The sequence below is a fragment of the Chinchilla lanigera genome, unplaced genomic scaffold (assembly GCF_000276665.1).
Source record: "Chinchilla lanigera isolate Chin_1 unplaced genomic scaffold, ChiLan1.0 scaffold00002, whole genome shotgun sequence".
NCBI classification, from domain to species: domain Eukaryota; kingdom Metazoa; phylum Chordata; class Mammalia; order Rodentia; family Chinchillidae; genus Chinchilla; species Chinchilla lanigera.
Genome location: NW_004955403.1, coordinates 23,919,247 through 23,930,641, shown reverse-complemented (window position 1 = coordinate 23,930,641; position 11,395 = coordinate 23,919,247).

Sequence of the window (11,395 nt, the reverse complement as noted above, 5' to 3'; positions counted from 1 at the left end):
AAAAAAAAAAAAAAAAAAAATCAAGAATAAAAATTTTACAGGGAACCTAAATTCTTGCTTGGGACTTATTCCTGAATTATAATAATTCTTATAAGTCATAGATGTAAGTTGGTCAAGAACCACGTCTCTTAAGCAACTTGATTCTGGGCCACTGTCTTCATTTGTCTTTATTTGAATACTCCAACTTCAATATTTAATCAATATATTTAAACCTTTGGTACCAAATGCCAATTACCTCTAGTAATCAAATAGCAGATTGTGGGAGTATTAGAATAAATAATATGTCACAAACACTTCAGAATATAGAGGTTTTTTTAAATTTAAAAATAAGGAATATTTTAAATTTAAAAATAAGGGGTTCTAGATGCAACAAAATATCAGAAAATTATAGGTTTATCTGCTATCATAATTTATGGTAAAAGAAAATACAGAGGAATTCTTTTTTACTATCATGAATTTTTTCCTATACTGGGATTGAACCCAGAGCCTCGCACATGGTAGGAAGCACATTATGACTGAGCTACACACACCAAACCATAACAGTTGTGAAATAATTTTTACATTGAACAAAAAGGGCAGTCTTGGCCGAGAGGCAAGCATTCCTTTGTTTTGGTTGAAAATAACTCTTTTCTAAGTACATGTTACTATCACCTCCTCCCTAATTCAGTTCTTCTTTTTAAACTGCACTTTAATACCATACCAATAAATTCCAAAACTAAATTATTGTTTTGGCCTTTGATTTCTAAAGAAGGAAAACACAAATTTGTCTCTTTATTAATGAGCACATAACTTTTAACAGACCACACAAACATCTTAACACATCTTAGTCTAACTAACAAAAGGACTTACAAAGGGATGATTTAACTACAATAGAGGGAAAACCAGATTCAGGATTTAGTAGAATTATACAACAGCAGACTGAATTACTGATTGTAGTGATCATGGCTTAATGATCCCACAGAACATTTCATCTCTGCTGTATGAAAAACTAGACTCAGATCATCAGGTAGAAGGAAAGTCCTCAGTAAACTGTGTGACTAATAATATAAAATCACTGGTGTACCAAACTTACACTTTAACTAAAGAAATTTCATACCTGCCAAGGTAAGAAATAATGTAATAAATATTTAAAAAGGGGAGCTAGTGCTAGGGACATAGCTTAGTGACACAAGCACTTGCCTGGCAAACACAAGGTCCTGAGTTCAATTCCCAGTGCCAAAAATAAATAAATAAATAAAATAAAAAGGGAAGTTAGTTACTAAACAAGATCCCAAATAGCTAAATGACTTTAATGAGATCTGACAGTGCTGGTACTAGAAAAAGAATTGATTGACTGTAAAATTTTAGATAAAACCTTAGCTTAATTAAAGTTTATGGATATCACTCTCCATAAATTTTAATTTTTTTAACAAAAAGATCTTATGAAATTATGACAGGGCATGTGATAAGCCAAATGGTCTGCTAACTGATCAGATTATCTGAAGCTGTTACACTTCTGAATTTGTGTCTATGTTGGGGCAGTTTGGCTTGGCTACCCTGGATGCTCCATAAAATTAATCAGTCTATCTAGGGCAGTGATGGGTGAACCTTTTAGAGATTTCAGTGATACAAACAGCCTTCTGTGGCACCATGCCACAGGTTTACCGCCACTGCTCTAGAGGAGCAGGAGCCAGAAGCATGACGAACACTTGCCAAATTAAGTTTCAGACCTACTCTTTCCCCCACCCTCTCCCCGCAGGCTCTGCTCTCCCTACAGCTGTCAAAATCTGCACTCTGTATATCTAAAATCAAATGCATCTAGAACGTACAGAATATTAAAGAAAAGCACAAGCTTTGGAGTTAGGCAGATTAGCTTGGAATCCCAGCGCAAGTGCCTCCTAGTCATATAACCTTGAACCAGGTATTTAATTTCTCTGAACCTCATGTTCCCCATCTGAGTATCTGAATAAAAAGAACAAAAAAAGTTTGCTTCACAGAGTAGCTATGATGGTTATTTTAGGGCTGGGGATATAGCTCAGTGGCATAAGTGCCTGCCTGGCAAGCGCAAGGCTGTGAATTTGATCCTTGGTACTGCCAAAAAAAAAAAAAAAAAAAAGGCAAAGATGGTTATTTTAGCACAGTATCTGAAATATAGCAGCCAAAAGAATGTAGCTAAGTTCCTTCGTGGTCTTTTATGTCTGCTTTGTCAAGAAAGAATAGGATGTAGAATTCATAGGTAATCCTTGAAGGGTATGCAGCCCTCCCACCAAGGGACCTTGTTAATGATGGCCTATGGGAAACTATCACTAGCACTAATATACCCTATTTCATGTTAGAATAAAGGCTTTGTAAGTTGATGCTTCCCTGGAACTCATTCGTTGCCTGTTAGATAACATTTGTAGAATTTTTGAATGGCAACAAAATAACTATAAAAGTAATTAGAGTTCACACATAATTTTTAAAATGTAAGCTTTTTTAGTTTCATCAGAACTAAGAGGATATCCAGGTCAGTGGGCTAGTACTTAACCAGCATGAGCAAGGCCCTGAGCTCTATCCTCAGTGTCATAAAAATAAAAAATTAAATCTTCTGCTTTTCAAAAGATACTATTAAGAAATGAAAAGTTTTGTGCAAATGGGAAGGGGATCTCACAGAGAGAGGAGGGGAGGGGAAGTAAAAAAGATCAAGATGAGCTATATATATGTACAAATTCCCTGTGATGAGTACACTAATGCAGATTAAAATCAGCTTATTTATACTAATAAAGAGGAAGAAGAAGAAAAGCAGTGAAAAAGAGTCAGGCATGGTGGTACACATCTGTAATCTTAGCTATTGGGAGGCTGAGGCAGGAGGATAGCAAGTGCAAGGCTGTCCCGAGTAGCTTAATGAGACTTGTCTCAAAGTAAAATATAAATGGCTGGGGATGTAGCTCAGTGGTAGAGTGCCCCTGGGTTCAATTGCCAGTATCAGTACAAAAGAAAGGGAGAGAGGAAGGAAAAAAGGGAAAGCAAGTCATAAACATAATATTGTATATATTAAATGAAAATGTCTAAAATTAGGAAGACTGACCGGCAATATCAGGCACTAGAGGCTTTGAAGTAACTGGATTCTCATACACTGCTGGTGGGATGTAGAACTGTAAAATCAGTTTAGAAAAATTTTGGAAGTTTCCTATAAATTAAACATGTTCTTACCGCCCAACCTAATGATTCTGCCCCTAGATATTTGCCCAAAATTAAAGAAAACATACATCTACACAAAGACCCACACGTGAATGTTTATAGCACTTTTGTCCAAAGAAGCCTAAAACTGGAAACAATGTAAATACCCCACAGGTGACAAATTACAGCACTTACCATGGAGTGGATTGCTACCTAGCACTAACAAACTGCTGACACTCCATTAAAAAAATCTCAAAAACATGCTAACTAAGAGACACCAAGTAATGCATATTGTGTGATTCTATACATTCATGGAATTCTCAAAAAACACAAATGAATGAAAAGAAGCCACAACGAAAAACTCAGAACATCAAGATTCAGGTGAGCTTCTTTGGTCAGCAATATGTCATGCACATCGTTATACACAAATACTTGAATAACAGATCTAGACTCCATGGGGAGGTGGAGACAGAGGCTCCACAGTTAGTACTTTTCCTGGATTCTGCCCTATGCATTTCTTCTCTTGGCTGATTTTAATCTGTGACTTTGCCTTTAATAAGTCCTAACTATGAGAATAAGATCTTTCAGTGAGCTTTGGGTGTCCTTTGGGTGTGAATTACTGAGCATGAGCATGGTGGGACCCATTCTTTTTCTTCCAAAGTTGCAACTGGTGTCAGAGTGCAGATGCATTTGCGGGGAACTGTGTTTCTCCTCTGACTTTACAGTGCACTATCATAGGGTGTGTATGTGTGTGTGTGTGTGTGTGTGTGTGTGTGTGTGAACACAATACCCCCAATACAGCATTGTACTTTTAATGTTAGGAAAGGATCACTTAAAAAGGCAAGTTTGGAAGCCCTGTTAATGTTTTATGTTCCAAATTTTAAAAATACAAACAGGTCTTCAAAGATTAGGGAAATTTTTGAAGTAATGTGTACCAACAAATTAACAAGTATTATCTAGGCAAAGTAGGATGAGATAAACAAAACGGGCTGCTATTGATTATTCACTTTAGATATTTAGGTAGAATGATTACTGGTCATTTTTGTCCTTTTATGTCTTTTAGGATTTTTCAAATTCATGAACAAATAAGTGTACATTAGGAAAATTTATAAGTTTTCATTTCATCTGGAATTCCTACTTCCAGTTAAGAAAGCTGAACCAACACAGAAAAGAATAAAGTACTCTAAAGATTTTGGATTGTTTTTATTTGTTTTGTTTTGTTTTTTGTGCTGCTGGGTTTCATAATCAGAGCCTTTCCCATGCTAGGCAAAAGCTCTACCACTATCCTATATTCTCTACCATCAGTGAATTTAATTCCAAGGCTCCATGAATGTTATTGTAGTTCTTTCTACAGCCGATTGTGTAATGCTTTCCCTCCTTTTCATTTTCTTTTTCTTTCCATAAGCATACTGAGCAGCTGCCAGTTTTCAGGCTTTCATCTGTGTTGGTCTAGGAAGAGAGTAGTTTAGCAATATCTACCTACCAGATGCCAGCACCCTGCCCGCAACTGTCACAACCAAGAATGTCTGCAAACATTGCCAAATATCCTCGAGGCAAAATCTCCCCTTACTGAGAGCTACAATTCTAAGGAAGCCAGTTTTTAAGAACCTTGAATAATATACACAAGTTTCCTAAACTAATCTCCCCTTATTATGTTAAAAGTAATGTTTTCCTTATACTGGACCTCTTATTCTTTCACAAGGGCTCTTCTACTTTACAAAGAAAAGCCTAACTCTCCCACATTCACCCCCCCAATACTGGGGATTGAACTCAGATTCTTGGAGACTCTAGGCAAGCTCTCTACCTCTAAGCTACACCCCTACCCTGTCATCCAGGGTGTTACTGTAGCATTCTGTATTACCTGGAAGAGGAGAAATCTTGAGACCCGCTAAAAGGGATAATCAAAACTTTTAAGCTCCCAATACATCTCATTCAGAGATACATTTCCAATCAGTTTTACTTTTTGTTATATATCTATCAAAAGTAGTTATGTACTATATTTATGATGTTGGACTTACTGCATACTAGTAAAAATTTGACAGCACCTATGGTCACAAGAAATTTTTAGAAATTAATTTTATTTATTCATATACTCATTTCAGTGATCACAACTTTCTAGCATAAAATATTTTATGCTAGTATACAATTCTGTGGAGGAAATAAAATGGTAAATAAGATTTTAAGGAGAAGAGGGAGTAACACAAGTATACAACTGTAAAAGACGAACTTGATTGTGGTCAATAAACACTTCTGGGTATTTTAGCTTCAATTGGATTCATTAAACAGTGATTTAACAATTTTATTTTAGCATTCAATATTTCAGTATGCCAAAGTTACTACATATCTTCAGTTATTTAAACTTTTTTTTACTTCATAGGCTTTAAAGTTTGTATGAGGTGCACATTTTCAAAGTGGTTTTAGGGATACATGAATGAAAAGTTTGAAGGACACTTAGAATAACTATGAAAAGGTGGTCAGTGGGGGGAGGGGGGGAAATCACAATCCTCAATCTAAACCAAGGAAACTCTGCCACCTGGTGGCTTAGATAGTTCCATAGCTATTCAGCAGGAGTAAAAAACAAGGATACTAAAAAGGGGAAAATAGTTAATTGTTAATATTATCATTGCAGGTTCAGGAAATTCTCATTGATTTTTTTTACTGGTTAGGGTAATACCTAAAATTTCCCACATAAGATCAACTAATTTCAGTAATTCTTAAAATGATAGTTCATATAGTTTTCTTTTATGAATGTTAAAGCAATGTTGCTGTGTAATTTTATTAGTAGGGGGCCATAAAAATTTTGTTCCATTTATATGCACAGGGAAAAGTAAAAATTCACTAAATATTCCATTATTTATAGTATTTTATTAAAAATATCATATATGTAAATTCTTATTAACTGTTTTCAATGGCTGTTTGAAATTCTTATTGACTTTATGGTATTCTCTTTTAATTTGTCAAACTTTCTGTTAAAATTAAGCAATAAAAGGGTACATGAACCTTGTCATATTAAGTTCTTTAATTATAGTTCTAAATTCCTGAAAACCATTCAAAAATTCCTTCAGATTACAAGGTAATAGAATTTTAAAAAGGTTCTAATTTTAAAATAAGTGATTCCAACTTTCATGTGTATTCTTTTGTATTTTTTAGACAGATTGGCATAGGCAGAAGAAAAAATATCTTTTCAAGACAAAGTTTCTCAATCTTTAGAGTTATTAACAATATAAAAATCAAACTGTAAATGATTCCCAAACTAGATCTCTAACAGAAATTCCAATTAAAATATATTTCTCTGTATTGCCACTATCCAAAAATACTTACAATTTAATGATAATAGCTGATTTTTAATTTCAAGAGGAGAGAGTAATCAGTACAGAAACAAAACCTAAAAATAAAAATGGAATGTTCACCTTGCTTCAATATTTATTTGAAAGTAGTCAAGGATAAGAAAAAATCAGATTGAAATAAATTTGCTAATTTCACTTCAATTTCAGTTTAAGTAGAAGCAGGTTGCTTCTTTGCTCAAGATAAAAATCTTTAACAATGCAAAATCAAAAACTATAATTTACTATTCAGGGCAAAAAGAAACTATCTCAATATTTTTTTCCCCTTTTCCATTGGTTCAAAACTTCAAATTAATTTTCCCATTGTTTGAATTTAATGAAAGAATTCTCTTGCAAGAATCTGAGAGGTTTTATTATTTCTTGCATTATGGATGACACTTAAAAAAATTATCTAAATACATTAATAAAGTGAATGTGTGTGTGTGTGTGTGTGTGTGTGTGTGTGTGTGTGTGTAGTAACTGAGGTCCAAATCCTGGTTAATGTTGCATCAACTGTTTCATATTAATATCAGCTTTAAGAAAGTAAGCTTACTCAGAGAAGGTGTTATGCCTGTTTTTCTTTCTATAGTAAGCCTGCCACCACACTTTGGATTAAGTAGGTACTTATTAAATAAATTAATTGAATATAACAAGTAAACAAGATTATGCCCCAAAAGACTGAGGAAGTCATTAAATTTTCAATCTAGTTCCCCTGGGGTAATGTTAATCTTACCCAACAAAATTTTAAATATACTTTTTCTGAATCATTGTGGTTTTTAGCTACCTATTTGCTTAATATTTTAATTCATTAACTGAAAATAATAGTTTACAATACAGCAAAAATAATACCCTTTTTTAATGGTAATATGTAAGGCCAATTCAGAACTCACAAAGGAGTAGTGTATAGGTGACATCTGGCTTGCAAATATCTTTAATATTAACATTTTGAACAACAAAAGTTCATATAAAGTCTGGGATTCTAGTTCCTCTGTAAAATCAGGTGTGTGAATATCTATGCTCCTCAACAGCAACAATTGCTGAGGGATGGATGGGCACTGGTCTCTTCAGAAAAGGCAGATTTGCCTCAGACACTGCTAGTCTTTACCATTTCCCTAAAACTGGGGCTAGTTTTCTGGTGCCACTCACTTGATAATAGAGAAATTTCCTTTATATATGTCTCTATTAAAAAAGATAAAAGAACCACATAGTTTGCAAAATGTGGAAGAAACACTATTTCTTTGTGGAAGTTACATATATTCCTGTATGTTTAATTTTTGAACTAGAACCCACTCCAATCACTTATGTTACTTGAGACTGTCAGGAATAGCTCATAAGAGGAGCTTTGTCAACATGTTAAACACATAAGCGTATGTGTGTAGGTAGATATGAATACAATCAAGCTTTGAAGGCATAATTCAGCTCCAAATGGGGACTAGCATTACAAAAATAAACCTGCAAAGACATTTTGAAAGATTTTGAAGAAGTGTAGTAAAGCTGTCTAGCCATACCGGAGAGTAAAACATGAAGTTACCGTACTTACAGGTCTCATACTGCACAAAACTAGACATCTCAGAAAGTCCAGAAATAGACTAGTACACATAGAATTTAGTATAGGACCAATTTGGCATTGTTGAATAGAAAAAACAAAATACAAAAAAATCAATGCATACACATTTTGTATAAATGTTGTTATTCTAGAGGGGGTAATATTTTTAAATGAGTAGTAGACTCTTGTCTTTTGCCTGGCTGGGTTCAATCTTAGGGGAATGAGTGGGTCTGTTTCTTGTGCTAGGGGCTGTCATTCATTTATCCACAGCTGTTTGCCTCTCCCTTCTTCCACAGGGGCAGACTCTATCCCCCTAATAGAGACTACAGACATGCCTGATGTCTGCCCAGTGTGCCTTCCAGCTAAGGTTATATGTCATGATGATGGATAAGAGGAGAGAAATCTACGTGGACAGTTATCTGGAAACTTTCACCCTGATAATAAGAGGAGACACATGTTTCTGTGTATTCCTTTCTCCCACCTCCAGTGACACTGTCTATGATGTCTGCTGAGATGATGCCAGAATATCTTCCTGAAGACTTGAGGTGTTGAGTCTGGAGAGGAGAGGTCAACATGGTAAGGACCTGAGGCCCACGAGTAGACAGGCTGGGGCACTGTGGACTTGCCCCAGCGCCTCTAGATCCTACCCACCTCAGCTCTTGTCATGCAAAACTAAATGATTTCTCTGTTTCAGCCACTTTTAGCTGGATACAGTCACTTGCAACCAAGAAGATTCACATTTATATTTTATAGAAGAAATGCCAAAATAGGACAGAGGAAATAAATACTGATGCATGAAAATATAGTTTTACTGAGAAAAGAATTATTCCAACTCCGCTCTCTGCTCCTTCAGTATAGAAATGCCCATGCTCACTGGATTCTTTCATACAGTAAATAAGGCATCTGTCAGTATGGTCTGTCCACTGATGACACTTTGTTTGGATTTGTCTTTAAATATATCACATTTAAGAGTGGTGGTGGAGGAAGGTGAGTCCAGGTAACAGTGAAGACAGAGGAAGTGGTTTATCACCCCACCATGGGGGGGTTTGGGCAGGCCCACCTCATGCACTGTTCCATCCCAGGGTGGTCACAGGCACATTAGGAAAAACTGCCAAAAGAATCCCCCATGCCCAGACTGTAAAATCTGACCATCTATGGAATGCATTGGAATAAATTAAGTGATGACGGAAAGTGGCGTGGGAGTTCTAGAATCACTTCTAATTCCTATAAAGATTATAAAAGTTTTCTGGTTATAGGGTTAATTAAGTTTATATTTTAAGATGGATAAATCTCAAAGACTATTATGCAAAGAAAAATAAGCCAGTTACAAAAGGACATCATTGTATAATTCCTCTCAGCCGAAGTATCTAAAGTAGTCAAAAGTGGGAAGAAAGTGGAAAGATGCTTACCAAAGTGTGGCAGGAGGGAAGGGAAACCAGTGTTTCGAAGGTATAAAATTTCAGTTTTGTAAGATTAAATCTTCTGGATCTGTCTTTAACAACAATGTAAATATACTTCACACCACTGGACTGTACACCTAAAAGTGGTCATGATGTTAAATTTAATGTTAGGGGTTTTCTCACCAACATAAAACAAAAATATTTCAGTATGAAGGGAAAGGTGAATTTTAAACCACCCAAAAATTCAACGCAGCTGAGAGAAAATTTTGATTAACCAGTGGATTCTTGTCAGCCAGGTGTGTTTACTATTGATTTCTCAACAGTTGACAAGTTCCTACTCCAGGGTACTGTTGTCTGGCAAGACAATAACAAGCACAATAGACATTGACCTGCCATGCATAAAAACACCTGCGATTCATTCGAAGGCAATAGGTCCTACAATAAGGGAACATACAGAGAGGAAGGAACCACACCGCGGTAGAGATAAGGGAAATTTTTTCTGAGCAGATAAATGGTTGCTAATCTGAGATCTGAAGACAAAATTATCAAGTCCAAAAGAAGTCAAGAGTGTTCTGTTCAGAGGGAACGTGGCTGAAACTTCAGGCAGTAGACAAAGGACTGCAGCGAGTCATTTCCGGAAGAAAGCTCCTTTAAGGGACCACAGCAGGGACTTCAGTGAGATTAACACAGGCACAAAGATACGTTGTCCTTTTGAGTTTTGGACTTCAGTTTTTTCACTTCATATCCCTTCGTGTTTTCTCATTTGCTGTGCTTTGAATGTTTGTCCCCCAGAATTCGTGTGTTGGAAACTTAATCATCAATGTCATATTTAATGGCATTTGGAGATGGGACCTTTAGGTGACGATTGGGTCATAGGAGCTGTGCCCTCATGAATGGATTAATCCATTCACAGATTAATGAACTGATCTATTATTGAGTGACTGGGTTGATTATGAGAGTGCATCAGTTGTAAAAGCCATTTTAGCCATCTCTCATTAACTCTTTCGATTTTATGCTCTGTGCCGCTTTGGAACTCCACAAACAGTCCCCACCTGCAAGGACGTCTTCACTAGTCTTGTCCCAACCTTGGGTTTCCCAAACTCCACAACTGTGAGAAACAGATTTCTTCTTTTTATAAATTACCCAGTCCAGATATTCAGCTGTAGCAACAAGAAATAGAGTAAGATACCATTACACCTAAAAATTCTTCATAATCATGTTAATGGTTGCATGGTGTTTTATTGTATAAACATTCCAAAATTTATTTAACTACACTTATTTTTTTGAGGGTTGTTTCTAGGTTCTTTTTACTCTAAACCAGTGAGATAATATTTTGGTTAATGGGACACTCATCCACATCTTTAAAATATTTTAATAAATGTTAAGAGTATACTGTACTAATTTCTTGCAGATGGCAAAAGAGAGAAAAGATCCTAACTCTGACATGCAAGACATTGTTACCAAAGAGGTGTGTGTATGCGTGCACATGTACATGCACATATATGCACATGTGTGAGTGTGCATAAGCAGTTTTGCTTTGTCCTAAATGACCACTCTGGATTGCAGGCCTTCCAAAGAATGCATGGTATAATACGTTCATGCTCTGTGCTGCATAGAACAGGAAAGGCTGTGAGTTTGAGGTTCACAGTACATCCCTCTATCCAGGCAAAAGGTCAAATGCTGCAGAAGGCCAAAGCTAAAAATAAAGTGTGGCCTTAGGGAAAATGAGGGAGTTATTCAGGAGGAGGTGAGTCAGACTAAATTGGTATTTCGGTGTCCTCCCAGGCACTGTAATGACCTCTTCAGCCAGGGAAGGCAAGTGTCTTCTTACATGAAACTAATTTTAATAATAATAATAACTTTAGTAACTCCTCAGAGTGACTTCATTCCTATACCACTTTTGTTCCCAAAGGTCAACTTCACATGGATCATCTGTGGCCAGGCTGCCCCTTGTTCATTACCGTAAGGTCCCCAGGAATATGTGCCAC